The sequence below is a fragment of the Zootoca vivipara genome, chromosome 5 (assembly GCF_963506605.1).
Source record: "Zootoca vivipara chromosome 5, rZooViv1.1, whole genome shotgun sequence".
NCBI lineage: Eukaryota > Metazoa > Chordata > Lepidosauria > Squamata > Lacertidae > Zootoca > Zootoca vivipara.
Genome location: NC_083280.1, coordinates 21,424,054 through 21,434,918, shown reverse-complemented (window position 1 = coordinate 21,434,918; position 10,865 = coordinate 21,424,054).

Below are 10,865 nucleotides of genomic sequence, written 5' to 3'. Positions count from 1 at the left end.
AACTGGAAGGTATTTATTTCTCCTGTAAGTACCTGGTATGTTGCACACGCGCCAGAAGCAAATAATAATGAGTATTCATTTATGCTCAGTCTTCAACAGCAGCCATCATTTTCTGAAGCACATTATAATAATCACCGCCATCTTCTAAAGAGGTTGTTTCAAAAGCTCTCTGCCAAAAGGTTTCACCGCTGGAGGTACAATTTGTGAAATGGGCACCCTGAGCCCCCAATGTTGTATTGTGAACTCCTCTCTGGGGCATAGAATCATAAAAATTGTAGAGTTGGAAGGGACCCCAGGGTCATCTAGTCTAACCCCTTGCAATGCCAGAATCTCAACTAGATAATACATGAGACACAAAATCTCTCCAACAAGGCATTGCCCTTTTACATTATCTCTGCCCAGCCCTCAAGAGAGACTCTCTTGTCCATTGAGCAAACGTAGGGTTACAAATATCGAGTTATTACAATCTTGCCACCCAGAACCCTGTGTTTGTCATGAATTTCTACTGGTGCCAGGATAATAAATTACCTGCGTTCTCAATAAATAAAAGGAGGTTCTTTTTGTGCCCACAAGGCAGCAAATATCCTGTTATTATAGAGTTACGTCGTTATTTAAACTAGAATATGCAATGGGGGAGAAACAAAATTTTCCCGATTATTAGAACAGAAAGCAGAGAGACATGTACAGGAACTCATGCTATTTGATGTTTTGCCACTGCTTGAAGGCAAGCAAGCAAGCATCCGTTAAAGGTTCATTTTATGGTTAATGCAGAGCAAGTAGACCCAAGGAGTTAAAAATATTTCACATAATTCCTTAAGGGTCAATGACTGACGCTAACACAAGTCTCAGAATGAAAGCCCAACGTTACTAGTGAACGCTCTGTGCCTATCGCAGGACAGAATGTTTTTTCCATAGGCTCCCAAAACTCTTGACCCCAAAGGGTTAGTAATGCGGCACAGCCTATCCAAAGACACCTAGTTCTGGACTGCCTCAGCCTGAAGATCACAGCGTACTGCGTTATTAACACAAATGGTTTCACACAGGCAAAAATGCTGGCTGCAGTTGGCTGCAAAGTCCTGCTCGGAATGAGAAAAGATATGGGGTGGGGGTGTTTCTGCCAGGGCCGGCCCTACCAGTAAACCAAATGAGCGAGATGCCTCTGGTGGCAGGAGCTGGGGGCTGTGAGAGGCAGCTATAGTAGTGCCTTCCATCCTGCCATTCTCCCTCAGTCCTCCCCAGCCATTTTCCCTTGCAGGAAGACAAGGCTGGGTGTGCCCTAGCCGGTGCCCTCCAAAGGACCATTCTGCCATGACACAATCCCTCTGTCTGCGTTGTTCACCCATCAGTTTGGTTGGCTTGTGGGGCGGGGAATAGTGGCTGCAATCTTGTCTCTTGCTTTGGGCAGCAAAATTGGGGGGGGGCAGCTCTGCATGGCTTCTTCCACCTCACGCTACACTGTGTGAACCGACAGCACTGCCTTCTTAGACATAAATTATATTGTTACTAGATGGCAGAAGTCCCATCGGGCATTCGGCTTCCAAAAATTGTTCACAAACTGGAACAGTCGCTTCCGGGTTTGCAGCGTTCGGGAGCCAAAATGTTCAGGAACTAAGCTGCTCAACTTCCAAGGTATGACTGTATAGACAAATTGTATCTTGTGCAGAGGAATTTAGGTGCCTATTAGCTTTTGACTTTTGAACAGAGGAAAAAATGTCTGTGGCAGAGTCAGGAGAGGGAATGGCCCAGAGATCACCTCAGAGCAGGTGTGAGGACCCTTTGGCCCTCCAGTTGTCACTGAACTATAACTCCCGTCATCCTTGGCGCTTAGTTATGCTTGCTGGGGCTGATGGGAGTTACAGTTCAGCAACATCTGGAACGCCAAAGGTTCCCCATGCCTTAAAGAACTGAAAGGGTCCTTTAACACAGTGTTTCTCAACCAGTGTGCCTCCAGATGTTTTGAGACTACAACTCCCATCATCCCTAGCTAGCAAGACCAGTGGTCAGGAATGATGGGAGTTGTAGTCCCAAAACATCTGGAGGCACACTGGTTGAGAAACACTGCTTTAACATCCGGTACAGCGGGTGGCACTGCGGTCTAAACCACAGAGCCTAGGGCTTGCCGATCAGAAGGTCGGCGGTTCAAATCCCCGTGGCGGGGTGAGCTCCCGTTGCTCGGTCCCTGCTCCTGCCAACCTAGCAGTTTGAAAGCATGTCAAAGTGCAAGTAGATAAATAGGTACCGCTCCGGCAGGAAGGTAAACAGCATTTCCGTGCGCTGCTCTGGTTCGCCAGAAGCAGCTTAGTCATGCTGGCCACATGCCCCGGAAGCTGTCTGCGGACAAACGCCGGCTCCCTCGACCAGTAAAGCAAGATGAGCATCGCAACCCTAGAGTCATCAGTGGCGGGACCTAATGGTCAGGGGTCCCCTTTACCTTTACCTTACAGCTTTCTTGCCTCATTTGGAAAGATGAAGGTTTGACGTGTTTCCCTTTTCTGGCAGTTGTGACACAAAACATATACCGTTCCGTCTTTGTGCCTCGCAATCTCTTCTTGAAAACGGGACCAGGTATTATATTTGGTGCACGATCCAGAGCCCAGCTCTTGTTAGAGAATTAGAGAAAGCATTTTTTTCCCTCCCAAGTTATGGCACAGCTGCCAGTATGTTGGGTTCTCCTTGATTACCTCGCAAGCAGTCCTTCAGCATGATGCTTTAACGACAATGTAGGTTGTTAAGTCTTCTAATTAAAAGGAACGAGTTACTTGGGGGCTATTCCAAACATCAGCTTGCTGAGAGCACAATGAAGATGACATAATGGAACCATAAAAATGTCAAAGGAAAGGCTTTAGAGGTCGTTATTGGCTGTAGTTCAAGGAAGGACATGCAACTCACTGCATTTTCCTGGGCAACCCGGGTAGCAGATGCTTGTCAAAATGTCTTGTTTATTTCTTGCAGATGCTATATAAAAAGGGGGGTACCGGCCCATATTGATTCCAGGCATCAAGGTGTGGGGCAGGGTCCGTGTTTACAGCTGGAGATATTTCGGAGCTTTTGAATGTCTCAATTGCAGCAAAAAGTTGACGAACAATTTAGCATAAATAGGCATTTGATTACATTGAACACATTCCGAATCAAAAGGCCAGCTGCTGGGAACAGCATGGTGGGAAAATGTCTTTAAATCTCTCCTCGGTTTCTTTGCATGTGTGTGTGTGTGTGTGTGTGTGTGTGTGTGTGTGTGTGTGTGACAAAGTTTCAAAAGGAGGGTTGTGTATGAAAGTCAGGGTGAAATAAAAGCATTGATTGTCAAGCGGTCCCCACCTGTCTCATTCTGGAGGCCTGGTTTTGACACCTGCGGCCGTTTGCAGTCAACAAATGGTACCCCATAGATGGGGGTCAGGATCTTGTTTGCTTTCATTACAGTGCAAATCAAGTAGAAGAAGAAGAAGAGTTTGGATTTGATATCCCGCTTTATCACTCCCCTTGAGGAGTCTCAAAGTGGCTAACAATCTCCTTTCCCTTCCTCCCCCACAACAGACACCCTGTGAGGTGGGTGGGGCTGAGAGACTTGAAAGAAGTGTGACTAGCCCAAGGTCACCCAGCAGCTGCATGTGGAGGAGCGGAGACGCGAACCCGGTTCCCCAGATTACAAGTCTACCGCTCTTAACCACTACACCACACTGGCTCCATGCTCCTATACAAATGCTCGACCTTGTGCAAAAATCCCAGAGCCATTAACAAGGGGGAGTTGAAACTGCAAGAAGAGAAGCATCTGTATGCAAAGGATTATCAAGGCCTGGCACTGGAAATCCTCAGCAGCATCAAGCTAAAGTCTAGGATTTTAAAGCCAGCATTTCCTGGGCCAAGCAGTGACACCATGTTCTGCCCGACAACACATACTGGGAAGCCATAAATCTCTAGAGTCTCTGCTTATATACCACTGAAGTTTGGCCATCCCTCAGTGGTGAAGCATCCGCTTTGCATGCAAAAGGTACTTTGTTTAATCCCCAGTATCTCTAGGTAGGGCTGGAAAATAGTTTTGTCTAAAGCCCTTGAGATCTGCTGCCAGTCAGAGTACACAATGCTGAACTGAAGGGACCAAAGGTCTGACTCAGTATATAAGGCAACCGATTGCGTCCCTCCATATGATTTACTAGGCTCCATCCTAGAGGAGACAGAGACATTTCTAGGGCGAAAACGGTGGTTGTTTTTAATCAAAGCATTAAAATATTAAAAGGTAATAAAGCAAAATGGGAGAAAACTAACCCATGCTTCGACTCTGAGTATATTTCACTTGCGAACACAAAATTGGGCTCATATCTCAATAAAAATGTGAAGGAGCCTCTAGTGGCTGCTTATACATTGCCAAAGAAGAGGGTGCAGCATTGCATAAGAAAAGCATATGCTAATTTATCTTTACATGGTAAATATAACAGAAAGCTCTTGGCTGGAGAACCTCTGAGAAGAAATGGCTGTTCAAGCCCAATCGCAAAAATAGACACAAGAGCCCACCTTCCTCTTAGAAGCTGCTTCACTCTGCCATGTCCTTTTTAATCAAAGCATTACCTTTATATTTTTAGATGCAAATTTAGAAATATAAATATAAATGCAATACCTCTCACCAGAGCAGGGGGACACTGAGACCAGGTGACCTATGGTGCCTGCCTAGTTTGCTGTCCAAGTGATAACTACTAGGGCTGAACACCCGATTTGGCTGAAGCCCAAATCCTAAACCAAATTGTTCCCATTTGGAGGGATCCGAGTCTCATCTGAGTTGGGCTGAGACAGCTCTTGATCACAACTGGTCATGATGAATGGCGTGTAGCCATCTGGGGCTGTCAGGGCCGAGGCGTCAGGCAGAAAGGAAAGTCAGGTGTGAGAAGAATGAGAAACGATGAAAAGCAGCTGCATCGTTGCGGGAGAAGGTAGGGGCCTCTCCTCCTTCCACCGGAAGCAGCACAGTGCAGGACTAGATCTTCCCAGACCATCCAAGTGTCCCTATTTTCCAGGGACAGTCCCAGATTTACAGAATCCGTCCCGGTTTCTGATTTGATCCTGGAATGTCCCACATTTTCTGAGAATGTTCCTATTTTCATCAGAGAAATATTGGAGGGTGTGGAGTTATGCACACACACCCCGAGCCAAGGAAATAAGTAACTACATAACCTTTAGAAGACATCTGAAGGCAGCCCTGTATCGGGAAGTTTTTTAAAATGTTTAATGTTTTATTATTGAAATATACTCGGAGTCGAGAGTGAATTTCATGCTCTTTATTCAGCTCGTAGTCATCAAGGAGAAGAAGAATGCCCTTTTCCCCAAACCATCTGCTTATATACATTATTTACACAATGGGCCTTGTGTGATTGGCTACTTCAGGGCTACACCTGTGGGCCAATCAGTTTGTGGATTGACTTCTGCCAGCAGCCTGATTGGCTGCTCCTGCAGGCCAATCAGGTTGCGGATTCACTTCTGCCAGCAGCCTGATTGGCTGCTCCTGCAGGCCAATCAGGTTGTGGATTCACTTCCACCTGGAGTTGGATTGGGTGGCTCCTGCGGACCAATCAGACTGCTGATTCTGGATCCTATTGTTCAATGATTCAGCTCAGTACATAACAATTATGTTTTTATATATGCTGGAAGCCGCTGGGGCAACCCAGTCAGATGGGCAGAGTAATATACTACTACTACTACTACTACTACTACTACTACTACTACTACTACTGCTACTAATAATAATAATAATAATAATAATAATAATAATAATAAGGAATAAGACTTCCCAATTTTCATCAGAGAAAGGTTGAAGAGTATGTCCTCCCACTTAACAGCCATGCAATTTTGCAATGTGGCATCCACAATCAACATTTTTAGTACTTGCATATTTCTTATTACAGCAATGTGGGGGAGGGGGGAAATATGCATGAACAGTATGAGAAGCCCACTGCCCACTAGACCCCATAACTGTATGAAGGGAGTGAAGAGCTTGTGTTTCCAGCACTGCGTCCTTCATGCTGCAGAACTGGAAGATCTCTGCCACCTGTGTCAGAGGCGGATGCATTGATGGGATGATGCTAGTATAGATCAATGCCATTCTGAATTGGGCTGGAGAGACTTGGATGAGTCGTCACCAAGCAATAGCACAGGCTGTTATGACACATTGGGGAGCAGCTCTGACGGGCTTTCAAGCCCTACTCGGACACTCCTTGGTACTGTACTCACTTTTTCTTTACATGGCAGAGTGGAGCAGCTTCTAAGAGGAAGGAGGGCTCTTGTGTTTATTTTTGCAATTGGCCTTGAATAGCCATTTCTTAACTTCTCAGAGGCTCTTCAACCAAGGGCTCTCTGTCTTTTGAAACAAAGCTGTTTCTGTTCACACCAGGTGAGTGCATTTACTAGTGATCCTTGCAAAACTTGTTTGGGCTACAAACCTAGACCCATGGAACATGAGAGTAAAATCAGCGAGACTCGCTTCTGAGTAAGGAAGCAAGCGTGCATACGATTGCTTCACAAAGCTGCAGTTCTAAAAACACTTACAGTACTAGGGAGCAAACCTGTTAAACACAGGGAGACTGCTGAGTTTGAACGCAGTGGATTGGGCTGTATATAATCTCGTTCATTATACATAGGCAAGCAATCTCTATTGAGTCAGGCACCCGACTGTCAGCACTATTCTTTGCTTCAGAGCAGTCAGTTCCGAAAAGCCTGCAGGAATGAAACAGTCTTCACTTGCTGGTGGAAGAACAAGAAGCAGGGAGCTGGTCTAGCTTCTCTAAGAAGGGAGTGCCAATCTGGGAGCAACCACCGAGAAGGCCCTCTCCCACGTCGCCATCAAACATGCCTGTGACGATGGCAGGATTAAAAGAAGGGCCTCCAGTCAAACAATGTGTACACAAATGCATCTTTTAGGGATAAGTAAGCGGGACGCGGGTGGCGCTGTGGGTTAAACCACAAAGCCTAGGGCTTGCCGATCAGAAGGTCGGCGGTTCGAATCCCCGTGACAGGGTGAGCTCCCGTTGCTCGGTCCCAGCTCCTGCCAACCTAGCAGTTCGAATGCACGTCAAAGTGCAAGTAGATAAATAGGTACCGCTCCAGCGGGAAGGTAAAAAGTGTTTCTGCGTGCTGCTCTGGTTCGACAGAAGCGGCTTTGTCATGCTGGCCACATGACCTGGAAGCTGTACGCCGGCTCCCTTGTCCAATAACGCGAGATGAGTGCCGCAACCCCAGAGTCAGTCACGACTGGACCTAATGGTCGGGGGTCCTTTTACCTTGAAGCATTAATAATATAATAATTTTATTATTCATACCACACCCATCTGGCTGTGTTTCCTCAGCCCTCCTTGACATCTGGTGGGAGGGCATTCCACAGGGCGTGCGCCACTACCGAGAAGCCCTCTGCCTGGTTCCCTGTAACTTCACTTCTCGCAGTGAGGGAAGCTCCCAGAAGGCCCTTGGAGAGGGATATTGCCTATATTTGTTAAAATAACATGCAAAAATGCCTTATATTTTGGGAAAATGCTTGCAAAATACTGTATGTAGATTAGTCAAAACAACATTAAAAATGTGTGTTTTGGGGGGGAATCACACTAAACCGATGAATTTTCAGAAGGATTTTTTTTTAACACTGCAAATTTCTGTGGAAATGTACACAACCCCATCATTCTGCCCGGACACTGAGGTCCAGCACCGAGGGCCTTCTGGCGGTTCCCTCGTTGCGAGAAGCCAAGTTGCAGGGAACCAAGCAGAGGGCCTTCTCGGTAGTGGCGCCCGCCCTGTGGAACGCCCTCCCATCAGATGTCAAAGAGAAAAACAGCTACCAGATTTTTAGAAGACATCTGAAGGCAGCCCTGTTTAGGGAGGCTTTTAATGTTTAATAAGTTATTGTATTTTATTTTTCTGTTGGAAGCTGCCCAGAGTGGCTGGGGAAACCCAGCCAGATGGGCGGGGTATAAACAATACATGATGATGATGATGATGCTGGAAAAGTGAGAAATGGAGAGAAGCCAAAACTGATAGATTGTGCATACCCTACAATTAGCCTGGAGAAGAGAAGGTTAAGGGGTGATATGATAGCCATGTTCAAATATATAAAAGGATGTCACACAGAGGAGGGAGAAAGATTGTTTTCTGCTGCTCCACAGAAGCGGACACGGAGCAATGGATTCAAACTACAAGAAAGAAGATTCCACCTAAACATTAGGAAGAACTTCCTGACAGTAAGAGCTGTTCGGCAGTGGAATTTGCTACCAAGGAGTGGAGTCTTCTTCTTTGGAGGTCTTTAAGCAGAGGCTTGACAGGCATATGTCAAGAATGCTTTGATGGTGTTTCCTGCTCGCCAGGGGGTTGGACTGGATGGCCCTTGTGGTCTCTTCCAACTCGATGATTCTATGATTCTATAATGCACCCCAGCTGTTACAAAGGCCAACTATACCTCAGTTTTCCCTTCCCTGAAATGATGCCTACAGACAGAACACATTCCATGAAAGGGTAAGTTTGTTCAAGGGCCTCGCTCTACTTTTCTTTTGAGTTATGGAGAGAGGGAGGGGGGAAATGGCCTTGTGTCCTTGTCTTTCAATCTGTTCTTTAGGTCAGCTGAATATACAGCCCAACAGCTGCGCCGTGTTACTGCATTTCAATTACTTAAATGGAGCGGCTCTGTTTTGGTGACACGTTTTATGGTCTTAACAGCCCATTAAAAATGTTCAGCAGGAACATTCGCACCTTGCTCAGTGCTTAAGGTGTAGCCACTGCAAATATGTACTCAGCTGACTGACATCAAATAAGCCCACCAGGCACCAAACAGATCCCTAAGATATTGGAGGAGAGGGGAGCTGAACCAAAGCCACTCTCTTTTTTTTTTAAGTATCTAGGAAACAATACAGTGAATATCTGAGCATGTCAGTAACAAAAATGAAAATTGGAAGTGGTATTCAGTGGAACCAAGACTGAGGTGATGGGGGGGACGGGACCTGTAGCTTGAAGCAGAAGCAATGCTGAATAAATATATTAAAATAATTGCAGAGGTAAACTGAGTTCTTGCATGCAGTTCCGCTGCTGGCTAAAGGCACTCTCAAATATCACTGCAAGATGAATAGCTTATTGTGGAAGTCAGTGCAGCTTATGCACACAAGTTTATTTGTCCACACAATGCCATTGTTATGAAAGCTTCCCCCCCCACTCCTTTGCAGCTACATAATGCACAGTTCTCTTTACTGCAGAAAATCTGATAAGTAAAAACAACCTATTATACGTCTGCAGTCGCTAGTCATGTGGATACTTCGTAAGTCTTTTCGTGAGGGAGGGCAGTTCGTCTAATAATGCTGGACTCAATGTTGGCCATTTTGTTTCCAGTAAAATAGGAGCAGGCCTATTCCTCCAATTGCCACATTGAAGGCACTTCAGCAACCCAGTTAGGAGGTTCTGTTCCCTCTGTCAGCATCCAGAGGGGGATGAGAGGCCAGCTGGCTAGCCCCCAGCTGGATCATGCCCTTCCAGCCGACATGCTGGACGATCCCCCGATCTCTGGTGCGACACATACCAGCGACCCAGACTTCAAAAGTCTGAGTACACTATATTAGCAGAGCGCGCTGCGTGAGGAGGCTTGTGAAAGCGTAATTACAAGCAGATTTATTAAGCATAAATCAGGACAAAGAACAAAGAAAACATGTCATCTCTCCCTCATCTCCTCAGAGAGAGAGAGTCTCAGAAGCAAAAGCTATACACAACGGAAGTACCCAGCAATCTGTGCTGGTATGTAAACAGACATGTGACACGCAACAGTTCCATGTCTGCTCTAAAGGTGGAATGGATTTTCCCAGCACCCTCAAGATCTCCACACAATGCATGTGTGGGAATTAGCTCACACACTATAATTGCACCATAGAGTGGGGCAAAGGACTCGTGGCGCAGCAAGGCAGCAGCACAGCGGTGCGTCCAGGGGGAGAGTGCGCATTGCAGGGCAGCCGAAGAGTGCAGTACAACCTGTTGACGGAAATGGTACTGCGTACCATTGAGTACGCCAGAAAAAAAGTACCGCTCCTAGCCATGATGGTTATGCTGGAGAGAGTAATGCCAGTATCTGGAAGCCATACAAGGGCAGAGAAAGAGCTCTTGTGCTCAGGTCAGGGCCGGTGCGTCCATTTAGGCGAACTAGGCACTTGCCTAGAGCGCGTAAATGGAGGGGGCGCAAAAAACCCGCGCCGCCGCCGCCCTCCCAAGGCGCGTGCTCGTGCTCCTCCCGCCTATGGAGGAGCAACGAGCGAGCGGTGGCGGTGGCAGAGCCCGTAGCTGAAGCCTTCAGCTATGGGTGCTGTTGCTGCCGCTGCCGCCGCTAAAGAGCACACAGCGTCCCCTCCATAGGCGGGAAGCGCGCAAGCCAAAATGAGAGCTCAGCGCCCTCCTGCCTATGGAGGGGACGCAGGGGCGTCAGCAGTGTTGTGCACGCGTCATGACGCACTTGGCGGGGGGTGGCGCCAGAAGGTGATTTTGCCTAGGGCGCAAAAAGCCCTAGCGCCAGTGCTGGCTCAGGTCTTGCTTGGGTCCTGCTTGCCAGTTTCCCACAGGCATCCGGTTGACAACTGTGAGTATACAGTGGAACCAAGCCACTGGCTTGACCCAGAAGGCTTTTCTTATGTTCTGACAAGGCTGGAGAGCTCAGTCAGTAGAGCATGAGACTCTTAATCCCAGGGTCATGGGTTCGAGCTCCACACTGGGCAAAAGATTCCTGCATTGCAGAGGGTTGAACTAGATGAGCTTCACGGTCCCTTCCAATTCTATGATTCTATGTTTTTAAGCCAGGGGTCAGCAACCCAGGCAGGCCCCACAAATAACCCAGAGATGCATTTTAAATAAAAGGACACATTCTACTCATGTAA